General features: G+C 45.3%; 1 protein-coding gene across 1 annotated transcript in view; it reads right to left on the bottom strand.

The window, feature by feature from the left end:
• Positions 1 to 15,620, bottom strand: part of LOC118791140 (signal-induced proliferation-associated 1-like protein 3) — a 55,053-nt gene extending 39,433 nt beyond the window's left edge. The window contains exon 1 of the mRNA XM_036548415.1: positions 15,565 to 15,620. The gene's annotated coding sequence lies outside the window, so the exon portion shown is untranslated. The remainder of the gene's footprint in view (positions 1 to 15,564) is intronic.
• Between the last annotated feature and the right edge of the window lie 290 nt (positions 15,621 to 15,910).

The raw sequence follows: 15,910 nt of genomic DNA, 5'->3' as shown, positions 1-15,910 counted from the left end.
AAGCGTTAGCAGATGTCTAATTGAGTTATTCAGTCTCTGGGGAGCTTTGCTTTTCTCACTCAATCAGATGACTGGATTCACCTAAGAAACAAGGTTAGTCATCAAGGTGGAGGGGACAGTTAAGACCTGCATACCACTTGAAACTGAGGACAGCTCCAGGCCTGGTTGTTTTTAGACAGGATGGGTTGGTTGCAGCCCTGCGTCCGATCAGTGTATTGGAGCGCAAATGCTCCCACCAAAACACCAAACCCAAAGTACCAAAATAATGATTTCTACAGGAGCAATTAGATTGCGTTTCACCATGATGATGATGATGATAATAAGGGCGATGAACTATTTGCTGGTATAATTAGAGTCTCACCCTGGATCACTCATGAGGGAAGATGCCAGGAAATAAAACCTGAATTCTAAATGCACCTACAATCAAGTACAGAAATGAAGATATTTTTCTGGTACATGAGCAAACACATAACATTCTGCCTATGCTACTCAGTCATGGCAGCAAGATGCATTATTGATGACATGGAGGGTGACTGGCCATTTGGGATGGGGGTGGAAGGTTTGAGTGGGGTTTGGGGAGGGGGGACAGGTCAGTCATTATTTGTGCACCTATCCTGTTTACAGAGCTGGTGCTGAGCTAAGTCACACCCATATAGCAAAGGGTGTTGCACCCCCAAGTTGCTGTGTGTTATTATGGGCATGTTTAGTGACAAACAGGAGCATGAGCTCTGCATATCTCCTTGTCCAGTAGCGGAGCGAGCGGGGGGCAGAGGGTGTGGCTGCCCCAGGCCCACGGTTCTTCCTGTTACAAAGGGGCCCAATCTTCCTGACTAAACATGCATTTTTGATTGTTTAGTTTAATATTTTGAATAAAGTTTGTTTCTGTGTCTTGATTGCCGCAAAAAAATGAAAAGTCAGACTGAGGGCGTAATGGTTTCGACCGATCCCTAGCTAAGTTTCTCGCCACGATATTTATTTTTAATGAGCAGAGACACAACAAAGTTACAGAAAACTTTATTCACGGTCCAGTATCCTTGTGTAAGTGTACAAACAGAAAAATTATGCCATCTGTTCGAGTCCCAAAGTAGGAACTAGGCAATTACTGGCTGTCTTGTTTCATTCCCATTGCCGTCCCTGCTGACGGAGCCGCGATATTTAGCTATTTTGAATGAGCAGAGACACAATAGTTACAGAAAACTTTATTCACTGTCCAGTATCCTTGTGTAAGTATACAAACAGAAAAATTATGCCCTCTGTTCGAGTCCCAAAGTAGGAACTAGGCGAATACTGGCTGTTTTGTTTTATTTCCCATCGCCGTCACTGCTGACGGAGCCGCAGGATTTAAAAATGGTCCACGCAATGAGGTGAATACTGAAATAGCACACCTCATTGTAATCCGCATTTCTCTCCACTCCACCCTTCCGTCTCCGTAGGTTTCCCCTTGGATCTGTCTTGCATCTCCATACAGGATGTAATAAGCTGTATAAGGGCCCACTACAGGTCCCTCCCCCTCTGCAATGAGCCATCGGCACCGCCCCTGTCCTTGTCACATGAGGGGAGGGGGATTGTTCATGACCCTTCATGACCCTTTTACCAGTCTCATCTCCAAAACTAATTCTCTTTACCAAGAAATAACAAATAATACAAATCTGGACTGAAGGGAGATGGAGACAGCAAGCATGCCTCAGCACACCTGCACTGGATTTCAGTCATTTAAGTGAAGGTCACAGCCTGAAACAAAAGTAAAAGAGTACCGTAGAGTAACACTGAGTATGTGTGTGTGTGTGTGTGTGTGTATGTTTATGTGTTTGCATGTGGGTATGTGTATGTGTGTGGGTGTGTTTGTGTGTGGGTTTATGTATGCATGTGTGTGTGCCTTGTACCTGTGGTGCAGAGCATGCAGGCCTGGCTGTGCTGTCTGCTTCAGTGAGGGGAAACTGGGCCTGCAGAGGCTGTTTCTGTAGCATTGTCTGCGGTCACAGCGTCAAAAACTTCACTTCCTCTCTGAACCCAGACAACGAGCAGTGCTCAGTATCTCTCCCCAGCCATGCTGTTTCTCTTTTAACTGCCTCATGTGTTACTGATTGTATAGTGAAATCTTGTTACGATATGTGGTTAAAACCTAAAGCACTGTCAATCTGTGTTGCTCCTGTCTCTTCTTCTGTCTATTCTTCAGTAGAAATTGTTGCCAGCATCTCATATTTGTCATATCTACTATTTATCTAAGTTGAATAAATAATTATGCACTGGTTCATGCTGACACACCCAAAATCTCCAGCTCTCTGTTTCTCTCTCACTGTCTAAATCACTCTCTTGTTCTTGCTCTCTCTTTCTTTCTATTTATCTTTCTTTATTCACAGACACAGACCCCCTCCCTCTTTGCGCACCACCCCCCTCTGTCCCTCTGACATTATGTGATTTCCTTTGCTGCAACAGACACTGTCAAACACATTCACATGGGCCTCAAAGGAACCTGTGCTAAACAGCAGCTCCCCATTTACAGTTATAGCAAAGGCCGTCCTGACATTGGACCCTGCACTCTGCTCAAACTGGGACAGGCCAGGTACAGCCTGAAAATGGCGGAAACCACATTGCTTTTCTGTCAGCATGGAGTAGCCCTTTAGAAGGATATTAAAGAGTGGTTTTACTCAGGAGAGGCATCAGGGTAAAGTGGTGGAAGGTAAAGCCCTCATTGGGAGTTAAATTTGCTGCAGTGCCAGGCCTCACATGTCTCGCTGCCCAGTGGTCACACTGCTGCAGGAGAAACCAGGTCATTGCACTTGCCTCGCTCTCCTCACTCCTCTCCTTCCAGAACACAAGGTATAGTGAGACTGAAGGATACCGTGGGTGTCATCGCCGTGGAGACTGGTGGGTGGGTACATTCGGTGAGCCTATTACAGTTTTTTACGATTGCTTACACACTAAAATTAAAACTTTCCCACAATTAGCAAAACTTTACACTCAAGGAGCAAAACACCGGCCCAGATTTGCACAACTGTAAGCACATTGTCAGCTTCACACTTTTTGCAAAACACTACACACAGTGATTTGCAAAACACTAAACACACTTGTATACATTTGACACAGAAATTTATCATGACGTCATTTTCAAATGAACACACCCATGAACCAATTGGTTAAACACAGCCACCAGGTGTGCACACACACAGGTGCTTAATTGTAGACACACCAATCAGGTTTAAGCACTATAAAAAGGCAACAGGTAAGTTCACCTGTCTTCAAGAAAAATGGACGGTGGGGGGAGGGGGGAGAGTGCGGATGAGTTGGGAATCTGGAGAGAACAAGGTAGAGGAAGAGGCCGAGGTAGAAGCCAAGGTAGAGGAAGAGGAAGAGGGAGAGGAAGACCTGGAGGAGGGGTAGGACGTGCACAAAGAAGAAGACAACCAAATCTGTCTAATGAAATTTGTGCTACACTTGTGGACCGTGTAATAAACCACAGACTAACACTGAGGGAGGCTGGACTGAGAGTACAGCCTAACCTAAGCAGGTACACAGTGACATCAACAGTTCGGACATTTCATCAAGAGCACAGGTGAGAAACCTATCTTCTGTCAACAGAAAATCCATAGCTTACTGCATGTGCTATATCAACAGTTTTGGTATCTATTCCTGTATCATTTTACAGTAAGCTACATGTATGTTGTTTGGCCTACATAGGATTGAACATCGAGAACACCAAGGAGGGAGGGGCCCCATATTCACATAGGAGCAAGAGAGAGAGAGATCATAAACCTCGTTTTGGCCAATAATGCAATCAGACATAGAGAAATTCAAACCCATATTGTCAATGATCACACAATTTTCAATAATGTCCAACAGGTCTCTCTGTCAACAATAGCCCGTATCCTTAAAAAACATCAAGTTCTGATGAAAAAACTGTATAGAGTGCCATTTGAAAGAAATTCAGACAGGGTGAAAGTCCTGCGGCGTGAATATGTGGAGGTAAGTTTTGTTCACTGACTGTAGTATTGTGTACTGCACACGTAACCTTTTTACTGTACATGTAATTTTACTGTATAGCAGACCTACAGTATATTGATCTACACAATGTGATCTTTTGCTGTGTTTCAGAGAGTTTTGCAAATGGATGCGGAGGAAGTCCCGCATGAGTTTATATACATTGATGAGGCTATTGTCAATGTACCAGGGCAACGTGGGGGTAACATTACCCTTTGTGCTGCCATTACACAGAATGGGGTCCTCCACCGTCATGCCAACTTGGGTCCTTACAACACTGACCTCATTCTTACATTTTTAGACAGATTACATAATATTATCACAGCAGCAAACCAAAGGGACCAGATGCAATACATTGTCGTCTGGGACAATGTATCTTTCCATCGTTCTGCTCTGGTCCAAAACTGGTTTCATCAACACCCACAATTTACAGTTCAATACCTTCCACCATACTCCCCTTTCCTAAACCCCATCGAGGAGTTCTTCTCAGCATGGCGGTGGAAGGTTTATGATCTCCAGCCCTATGTCCAGACACCCCTCATTCAAGCTATGGAGGAAGCATGTGATAAAATTGATGCAGCATCAATACAAGGGTGGATTCATCACTCCAAAAGATTCTTCCCACGCTGCCTTGCAAATGAAAATATAGCCTGTGATGTTGACGAGGCCCTGTGGCCAGATCCAGCTAGGCGGAGATATGATGTTTAGTTTTCTTTTTTTTCAGTACTGAACTGGATACGTAATTTATGTTACAGTACTACTGTAAGCTTACAGTACAATGGTACGTTCGGTAATACTGTATGAAAACTGGAAAATGTTTTGTTATGAATGTTTTGTTGAAATGTTCAGTATTGACTGACTTGAGTATATGAAAAGAAATAAATATTTTCATTAGTCTGCACAATTGGTGTCATGTAATATTGAATTTATTTTTACACTTTCTCTGTGTAAATGCTAAAAGTGTTTTAGGTTGAGCACAGGAGTGTTTAACTGATTCAAACAGAATCAGACCATATGATGGATGTGTTTATGTTATGTAGAAAATAGGGTTTTTTATAAGAAATTGTATAGTTTTGACTTAAGTGTTCCATTTTGCAAAGGATCTGAGGTGTTGTGCTACTTGGGTGTAGTGTTGTGCTAATTGTGTGAAGTGTTTTGAAAAACCAGGCCCTGTTTTCAAAATTGTGCTTAAGCAATTGAAAAAAAATGTGAAGTCACAGAGCACCTGTGTGTGTGTATGTGTGTGTGACAGCTTCTGTAACTGTGTGTGCGTACAAGCCTGCCTGTATGTGCATGCAGGTGTACACGTGTGTGGAAGTGCACGGCTTGCCTGTGTGTATATGTGTGCATGCGTGTGTGTGTGTGTGCGCATGTGTGCATTTATTGTATGACACCGTTAAAGTGAAAAACTAGATCAACCATTTTGCCTTTTTTAAAATTTCTCTCTTTAACATTACAGACTGCAGTCCTGAATAATCATCTGTAATTTAATGTTTATATTAATAATTGCTGTAAAAGATTTCCATGAGTTTTTCCCCAGAGTTTATCCATTACAATGTTAAATATTTGCTGCTGATTTCAGCCTATATCTTCATTGAAACTTCATTGAAACTTCATTTCAATTTAACTTCATTGAAATACAGCAATGTTTTTTTTTTTATCAAACTGGGAAATGAAGCTGTAAGTTGGCACCCCAAGTATTTAAAAAGTTCGAAATGGTATTATTGGAGCAATGCAGAGCAGGTTGGGGTGCTGGGTGACATCATCGCCCAAAAATGCAATGTTTATATCTAAAAAACCATAGCAGCACAAATGAAAAATTTTACGGCACAAACCGGCACAAATGTAGCACAAACGAACAAGACCATTTTGGAGCAATTTGGAGAAGCTTGGGGTGCTGGGTGATGTCACAGCACATACAATATAATTTGTTATATCTAAAAAACCATAGCAGCACAAACGAAAAATTTTACGGCACAAACCGGCACAAACACAGCACAAACGAACAGTAATACCATTTCGAACTTTTGAAATACTTGGGGTGCCAACTTCACATAGGTAGCAGTAACATTTTCTAGTGTGGTTTAATATACACAGCTAGAGTAAAGAACTCTGCTGATCGGCCAGGATCTGTAATCATTACTAATCAATTAATCATTACAGACACGTGTTAGGGGTACTGTAGAGGAGTGGAAGGAGTTAAACACAAGATCAAACTGAACACTCCCACTGCACACTCTATCCGTCCTCAACACAATGGCTCAGGAACCAAGCTGGTTTCAGTGCAACAGCCCAGACAATGCATACCCTTTTCCTAATGTTCCTATAACATTGTATCAACATTACCATGTCACTGCAGATAACAGACAACTTTAGCAGTGGCTTGTTACATTGTTTGAAGTGTTACTCTATGGCAAAGAGTTTAGGGATATCATTTGCCTATCCAAATCAAGGGTCCCCATATTGATACATATTTACAAAGAAGCTGTTTCACAGATGTATAGAAACTAAAGTGCAAGTCTTCTTAATGGAGGAAATGTTTTTTCCCCCTTGTTTCTGACATGTTTTGTTCTTTTTTCATTTTAGTTGAAATGGTATTGTCCTCATTGTGAAGCCATTGGTGGTCCGCTGCTCCCCAATACTCTGATACTTACTCTTGTGATAATTTTTTCTCTTATTGTCATATTAATAATTAGCCTATTTTACATCCTATTTTTACACACATAACATGAAATGCTATTTTTGTGTGGCAGTATCAAACTGTATATATTCTGTCTGCTTGTAATTACTTGTTATGTGTTGAAGTGTACAAAATGGTCTACAGCCTAACTGTGGAGGACACTAAATGGAGTGATTGACTGAACAAAACAAACATGAAATTAATATGTTTCCAGCTGAGAAAGGAAGCAAATAAGGAACAGGCTGCCATCAGCTTCAGTGACAGTATCAATTAAAAGGGGATGGGCAAGATGAATTAACCAATCAGGGTGACGGAAGAAGTGGCCAATGGGTGTGGTTTGGGGTCATAGGTCACAGCCTGAGGGACTGAGGCAGATATGAGTGAAGGAAAGATGATGAGGTAGGGGAGACAGGGAGGAAAGAAGAAGACCTTTACCAGTGTCCTCAGGTATTGCCAGTGTAACCTGTGTTATCAACTGTGTTAGTGACTGTCTTAATGACTGTGTTAGTCACAAGGACTAGTGAGATTATAGTGAGTGGAGCATTTCTGTGCACAGGTTTACAGTACACCTCCACCGCAGACACACAGATCTAAAACTCTTGTGTTGTGTGAAAGTGTGTGTGTGTGTGGGTTAGACTCTTTGAAAGTGTGTGGGCCGCCTGCAGCCATGTGGCATGCTGCCCGCAGAGGCAGGAAGAACAGCTGTCCCTCTGAGAGAGTGAGACACTGCCCTTCATGTCATGACTGTACCCATTATCCTGGCCTGGGCTGCACGCCCCCACCCCTCATCCCCCAACCCCCCCCCCACCCGTCCAGTCCCCTCCCACTCAGCACTGACGTCAGAATAATCATCAGCAAGGACACATAGCCTTCAAGATATCTTTCAATCCCCCACAATATCACCATTACAAGTCGGATTCCAGCCACCAGTCCTCCAAGCTAACAGCACACACAGCCCAGTAATTAACCACCACATCCTTTAGCAAAAGTGATCAAATCCTGCTGTAAACTGCCCTGATTGTTGAGGCCATTTCTGCGAGGAAACCTCATGCATGGTTAAATAAACCTTCTCTTCCCATCCTGCCCCTGTCTTACAGTTCCTCGTACTTTTCCAGTCATGGTCCAGAGAGAGAGATCAGCGATCATTCCTGTATCAAGCGTGGCTGTGTTATTGCAGTAACGAGCTGCAGCCGTGCAGCTGGTGAGGGGGCTTTTCCCTGCCAGCAGGAAGGCTGGATCTCTGGCCACTCTTCCTGAGGAGGGAACAGGGGATTCAAGGCTGGGTTCTGCCAGCCCTCGGACTCCTGACCCCACACACTCTTCAAACCTCCTGCCCCACCACTTTGGGGGTCATCAATGTATCAACGGACAACCATGACTTCTTAACCACATGCTTTGGGCCTGGCCGGGCTCCTGATAGAATGGTGACTTTGAGGACCCATGGGGATTAAAGCACGCCCCTGTTTTCACGGCTTTTCGCCGCACTTGTCTCCATTCCCGCCAGCAGTGTGGGCACTTAACGCCACAAGCAGAAAACAAGCCCTCCAGAGCAGCTTTGTGCGATCCTCCAAGCGGCCAGTGGGCTAGTGAGCTTTCTCTTTATCATTTTCTGTTGCACTGTGGAAAAGTGGTCGCAGTTCATGCAAGCGAAACCACAGCAATGGTTCTCATGGCTTTGTCTCAGGTACTGCATATGACCTCCTTTTCTGCGGCCGTGCAGAGACTATGGTGCACACATGAGAACTGAACACTCTGGATAAAGAAACTAATAATCACGGAAGTCATCAAGGGGGTGATGTGTCCCTGAAAAAATCCCAGTAGCCAAAAGATGTGTTGTTTTGTTCTGTATTTTTGTAGAAACAATGGCGTTTCAGAAGGTTGTGGGTTGTAATATTTTAAGGCCCATCTCCTTAAATAAAATTCAAGATGATTTTCACACTTCCCATGACAAGAAAGGAATACAAATAAAATATAAATAAAACATGAAAATCAAAATATAAGTGATCAGTTTTTTTTCTGTACATGCCTGAGAAATGACCACCTAGCTTGGCCTGTGGTTGAATCTTTTGCCATGCAGAGCAAAGCACTTTGTCTGCATAAGTTGTCTTTACTGGGTCAGGTCCCTAAACCATGTAACTATGATTGGGTAGGTAACTTTGTCATTGCAGGGTCAGGAATCTCAGGTAACTTTCCCGCTGCTGCCCTTCGCTGACCACCATTGTTGCTATGGCACTGGCCAAATGCATTGTGGGAGCACTGATGTCAGCTGATATTCTCCATCTTGCTGAATGTGCAGTTTTGTGTGTGTGTGTGTGTGTGTGTTTATGTGTGTGGTACGCAGAGTGGAGCATTAGAAGGCAGCTGTCTCTCGTTCTCATTGTCTACCTCCCCCATCTATCTATCTTTTTCTCAATCTTTCGCTCTTCATTACTCCCTCATTATCTTTTTCTCTTTGCCTCTTTCTTTCTCTCCCTCTCTATCTCTCTCCCTCTCTAAGTTCCATGATCCGTGCAGGATTAGCTTTATCTTCAGTGATCTCAGCCCCCCACCCAATCTGAAAATCTACTGCATTGCTGAGCATCGGGCCTATTGGGGGTCAACACATCACCGCCCCCTTGCTTCCCCCCCACTTTGCAGACCTTAGTGAGTACTGAACACCGCTTGCCTGGATAGACACAAGCACATACAGCTACTGAAGATCAATGTTACTGTTTTACCCTCACCATAAGTGCTACCCTGATTTCACAACATCAATTTTCCTTTGTTTACTTGTTTGAAATCAATGGAGATCTGTGGCGTGCGCTAATAGCTGTAAGCTGACAGAGAGTAGGGGACTACTCAACGTTCTGTTAATATCATTTAAGCGATGGACCAGTGCGGTGAGGCCACGATTATGCATCAACGTTCCTTTGAGAATGCGATGAGTTCGAGATCCACTGTCTGGGTTTTGGATGAACCGGGACATACTTGAATAGAGAAGGCGTTAACGAGTGTAAAAGTGGGTTCGATTTCCTCACTCGCTCGCTTATACTGTATCAGCCAAATCAGTGTTTTCCCTAAGGGCGACGGCTGGCCATGCATCGAACCCTCAGCGTTCGCGAGCGCGCACCCCGCTGCGCCCTGCCTCCGGTGTGTGAGAAAGCTGCGCTCATTTCACTTCCATTTCGGATACATATGTTCACGCCAGCGAGCGTTTTTCCACCTCACCGTGAGCCCAGCAAGCGGGATCGAAAGAAAGAGGGAGAGAGAGCGCGAGGAGCCCTACAGGGAAACACGCTGCTTTTGCATTAAATGTTGCCAATGTAATGTAAATAAAAATGAGTCATCGACAGCGATGAACAAAATTGCCATTTTATGCAAATTATGGTTGTCATCGAGGTAAAATTACATCGCAGACATTATTGAAAGGTATACTGTATCACAACATTGTATTTCTTTTGCAATATCACTATATATTCTCCCATTCTATTCCCTGACGGTGCCCCTCAAAATCCCCCAAGACCTTTGTTCTGAATGCCCTCCTGCTACAGTTTGATTGGCAGTGCTGTGAAACGCAGATTTCGATATCGCCTCCCTCGTCTGACAAGCGAATCAATAATAATGATGTAATATCCTACAGCAGGCGGCTAATATCCTGATAAAGACACGTGCTATGGAGCCCCTAATACAGCGCTCGGCTCTGATGGGCGAAATTGTTACTGTGCACGTCATCATCGCTTTTGAAATGCAAACACTAGCATCCGCAGCACAGACTTCTATTTCAGAGAGGAAATACTGACAGTTCCTCTTTTATCGGGCCGTTTTTTGTCTTTGGTGCGCTCGTCTGTCACTGAGTGCGCAGGGGCTCTGCAAGATTTCTTTCTTTTCGAGGGCTGATAGCTGTATCGCGCTGACAGATATTTTCAGCCGCTCTTGATCAGTTGCGGTTCACAGGCAGGAAGTACCGAGGCTGCAGCAATTATCTCCAGCTGGACGTCTGACGAAGCTCTAGGTGCTGCGCACCTTTGGACCCACTGAGGAGAGCTATTCAAACGAGAGGCACGGAAGCTGAAAATAGGTACGGCATAGGCAGAAAACACAGAGGCAAGAGGGGATGCTGTTAAATAGCCTGGTATATTTTCACGTTTCCACAAGAGTACTGGGACCTTGTATTTCATTTCACATGGCCTGCAGTCCCATGTCATCGTTTGTGTTCATGCAAACATGTATGCATATTCGTCCTCAACTCCATTGGCTAATTTACTGTGTAAATGTTTGCACATATATTAACTGAGATGCACAGCCTACATAGCGTATATGCGCTAATTACGCCAGGTTCCTATTGTATAATGTATGTTGAATTACCCTTGGGCTCAATGTATTGTGCCATAATTGCAGCGGATCATTCCTGGGGCATGTACCGACCTTGGCGGTTTTAATGGAGTGAGAGGTATGGATGTATAATCAATACAACATATATATAAAAATAAAAATTACCAAGTCATCATTACAAGAGGTTAGCCCCGCGTTAGGGGGAACGCGGACCAGAACAGGTTTAAAGCCACTGCATTATCGCTGAAAAAGGTATCATCACTCATACCAATGTGTAGGCCTACAAGAGGATTCTTTGTATTTACAGGACTCGCGCTGTCTTTTATCAGCTCTTGTTCTGAGAATAATATGGCTCCATATTCACACGAGCACCTGTCTCCACCTTGGGAGCTCGCCAGTGAAGGAATTTGCGTGCGACAGGGTTAAATCCTCCAGTTTTCTCCTTCATGCCTTTTCTCTTTCAGTGATCTCTTCATCACACATGCAGGCACGGTGCGTGTGCTTAGAGCCGGGAAACATAAATCAGAGGATGACTTCACAGGCAGAAGGAGCTGAGCTCATGTCCGCCACAGAGGTGCGGCACGCGAGCGCACGTTCCGAGCGGCACTGCAAGGATCACAGCGTCCCAGACGCGACGGATATCGACCGTCTCCCGAGGGGGGGACGCCACTCCGGGGGTGTCTTTTTTTTTTTTTTTTTGAAAGTAATTGTCGGTTAAAAAAAAAAACAGGAATTCGCCATCAACATGTTAATTGATCGTTTGTGATGCTAATGATGAGTGTAATTATGCTAACGAGTTAACCCAGCACACAGCGTTAGCATATTTGTCACCATTTTATTTTACTGTCAATATTTTAAAGAGAGAGCACTTCATTGTGTTTGTTTCTGGTAACGTCTGTTAATTGGTACGTACATTTGAGAATTTGTGGGAGCCGCTCAAAAGAGTGAATGTACAGAACATGAAAATTCCTCTAAACTCCAGCATGAAGTCATAGCCTCTGCTTTGAATGGGTTACTCAGGATCAAAATGGCCTTCTGTGGTCATTAGACAATGTCCATGGCATTCATGACTTCTTGGAAGCAGGGAGAATAGCAGTGGGGGTGAGAGGAGGAGAGGAGGTGTGCCTGTGTGTGTGTGTGTGTGTGTGTGTGAGAGAGAGAGAGAGAGAGAGAGAGCAAGAGAGACAGAGAGAGAGAAAGAAAAAACATGAGAGAAAGAAGAGTCTCTGTGCATGAGAAAATGTGTATGCGTGTGCGCGTTTCAGTGTGTGAAAGACGGCGAGAGAGATAGTGTGTGAAAAGAGGAGAGATAGAAAGAGAGTCTGTGTGTGTGAGAAAGTGTGTACATGGGTCTGTGTTTATGTGTGTGTGAGTTATGTACATATGTCTGTCTGTCAGTCCGCAGCTTAATACTTCCCAGACTGCACACCCAGGGAGCCCAGTACTCAATTAAGAGCAATTAATGTAACAACCGCATGTCTCAGACCTTTACAGCCACACACGTGTGGGAGAGACAGAAACCCTAATTAAGGAAGAAGGAATCATCAACCACGGATTTCTCTGACAGCGTTTATCTGGGGGATCTTATGCACGCAGATTTTCACTCATTTCCCCCTCTTCACACCCAGCGGACTCACTGATTGAGTGACTCACTCACTTGCTCACTTCTTCATTCACTCACTCACCAAGGCACCTGCTGCCACACAACTCACTGTTCTGAGTGACAAACAGAGCTAAAGAGGCAGGACAGCCTCTGTGGTACTTCAGCGCTGAGCTTTACAGCATTGCCCACATGAGCAAGTGCCACAGTGTTGAAGGGGACCTGCCAGGGCTGCACAGCCATTCCGCCTCTCCAGGTTCCTCCACGTTCCGTCTTGACAGTGCAGATAGATCATTCACAGCCTCCTGGACACGAACCAACGTCCAATGAGGGCATTTTCAGCAGTGTAGACAGATTAGCACCATAAAGCATGTAGGCCCCTCCTTTCTTATAATCTAAACTATGAATATGCCTCAAGACAACAGCTGCTAAGAGCAGTGACAGATATTCAGAAGAGAGGAGTACTGCATATTACATTTGATGCATATATTTCACATCATTGGATGATAATGACCCATGTATATATAACTGTCACATGCCTCACCAAAGACGACCACTCACACCACTGAGCATAGGGCGGAGTCAAGAAATAGACATGTTTTCAGTTTTATAGTGCATCTACCTTTCTATGTATAATATAAATTATTCCCTCCCACAGATCACCATTTTAAAAGTGAACTGGTTCTCAAACGACCCTACCTGGAAATTAAATATAGGCTAGTAATTGGTTAAACAAACTATATAATCTATATTTCAGATATATAAATTTTGTAAGCAGAAGTGTTCATTAGCGATCTGTCTTTAGTTGACTGGCATTCCATGCCGTTTGGATGGCAGATGCCCCCCGCTATGTGGCAATGCGGTGTCACTCCAGCAGAGCCGGGGAGGTGCCTTTTGCAGGTGGCATGCCGTAGTGACAGCGGGGAGCCCATGCCAGTCCAGACGCACAGACACAAAAGCCCTGATCAATGGCAGCCCGACAGCACATTGTACCCCTTCCCTGCGCTTGGGAGCACGTGCCGGCCAGCCCCATCGATTGACATGTGGCCATGGCAGAATGATGCCCTGCCCCGCTGACCCAGAGGGAGTTGGGTTCTGTCCCCCCCCAGCCGCAGAGCGGTTCACACCGTGACACGGAGGCGGAGGGACACAGATACACGGACCTCATTCGGCAGCCAGCAGGGGAAATCCAGGCAACGTGGGAACCAAAATTGAGTAGGTTTCTGTTTTTCCCCTGCTCATTTTCAGGTCACTCTTTTGATAGAAAATTCAGGCATGGTACAAACGAGCTCCAGGGTTTTTTAAGCAGAGGTTTTTCATATAAGCCTCACAGAGCAGCAGCACACCTTAGCCTGCGTGATTTCGCAACCCAAGCTTAACTTTGAACTTTAAATTCTGCATTTGGGAGCTCATCCCTCCAGTACTAGCCCTACTTCAGACTGAAGTGATGCTTGTTTTTTAATGAAACAGCTGAACACGTCAAAATGGGTTTTCTCAGCCAAATATCTCCCTTTGCTGCGTCCGACAGACATAATTCCCCTCCACAGGGTCTCCAGTGGAGTGCATCACCACTGGAGACACTCAAGGACAAAAACAACTCAAGATCTGCCCTGCACTCTCACACTACATATGGTCAATTACAGTCACACACAGTCAGTTCCACTCACTGGCCAGGATAACCAAGACCCCTCAGACTGGACCACACCCCAACTGTGTTTACCAGGGAGGGTGCTTACAGTGTTTTTTTTTATTGCTGTGGGGTAAGTCATCCTGTACCTGTATCACAGACAAACCCCTGTTGGCATTTCCTGTGAGACTCTGTGAGTCTGATGAGCGGCGAGGCAACCGCTTTCTCGCAGGCCGCTGAGATAACGGCACAGGGGCGGTGGCACGGTGACAACAAAGCATCACACGGGCAGTCTCCTGGCCAGGGTGCCATGGAAACGTCCTGGTATCACATCACCCCTGCCACTTTGCGTGGAGGCTCTGGCCACTCGGCGCATGAATGGACAGCCCCAAAAGCAGAACCCCATGCAGAGACCCTCTGAAATACCACACACAGCTTCTCCACACCATGTGCACACAGCCAATCAGCCACCTCAGAGCTAACACATGCATATACCTCAATATGCCTGCACACAAACATACTACATATAAACATAACACACTTGCATTATATATACAGAAACACAAACATACATATGTCTGTGTTAGTGTGCTTTTCTGTATGTATTGCAAAATATAAATTCATCCATTGCTATTCAGTAGCCAGGCCCACAGGAGAAAAGCACAGCTTAATAATGGCACTGCAGAGCTGGCCAGAGCAGGCATGGGGGAGATCTCCATTGCTAATGCTAACGCTAATGCTGTACGCTGTCAGCAGCAGGGGAAGGCGACCGCTCGCCTCAACATGGCAGGTCCCTCTGCCTCCTTGCCGTACCCGGCACCATTGTGCGCAGTGATGTTAACGAAGATTAATATTGCACACACAAAAAGGCCACGGGAGGCATTGAGCCCTGTGTCTTTCGGTGGGCAAAGTCTCCCTGTCCCTCTCTCTTCCTCCAAACACCTTTCCCCTCCATCGTTCCTTTGCCTTCTCCGCCCCAAAAGCATTTCCCCCAAAATAACCCCCCCACAAACACACATACACACCCCTTCCCCAGCCACCTTGAAAAGAACCCCCCCTCCTTTTTTGTCTCTGCACCTTAGTCATCCTGCTCTCTACCCCTGCGTCCCAGTGCACGCTCCAGTGGGGGCCTGTTAATAACTGCAGAGCTATTTCCACAGAAAGGAGAAAAAAGGCTTCCAGCTCGCCTTACCTTTCTGTGTTTGTGTGTGCCTCTCTCTCTACCTCCCTCTATCTCCGCCAGCCTGCCTCTCTTTCTCTCTCCCTCTGGTAGCTGAGGCTGCAGAGCCTTCATGTCAATGTCATAATACTATATGAACACGGACGAAGCAGAGGGAGAGAGAGGAAAAGAAAAAAAAAAGAACCCACCTCGCGCATCATTTCCTCTCCTAGACAAAGCATTTCCCTTTTCACGTTGACGCATAATCTCTCCAGCGGTGCCATCCACTGCTGTCTTTTTTCTCTCTTTCTTTTTTTTTTGGCATGGCAGAGTCAATTAAAAACACACACGCGCATGGCTGTGTGTGTGTGTGGCATTGCGCGCTGTTGAGCCCCCGGCCCCCTGACCGAGCGGCAGCAGCAGCGGTCGTGCACGGACAAGGGTCTGCGCACCCTGCCCCAAAATCTGGGTCAAAAGGAAAAAGGCAAGCCTTACCTCGGCATCTCGTCCCATTCCCCCCTCGGCACTCTCTGTCATTTCGTCTCCGTCCTTGCC

This window comes from Megalops cyprinoides, chromosome 16, assembly GCF_013368585.1.
Source record: "Megalops cyprinoides isolate fMegCyp1 chromosome 16, fMegCyp1.pri, whole genome shotgun sequence".
Classification (NCBI taxonomy): Eukaryota; Metazoa; Chordata; class Actinopteri; order Elopiformes; family Megalopidae; genus Megalops; species Megalops cyprinoides.
This window is presented reverse-complemented; position numbering and strand designations above follow the sequence as displayed.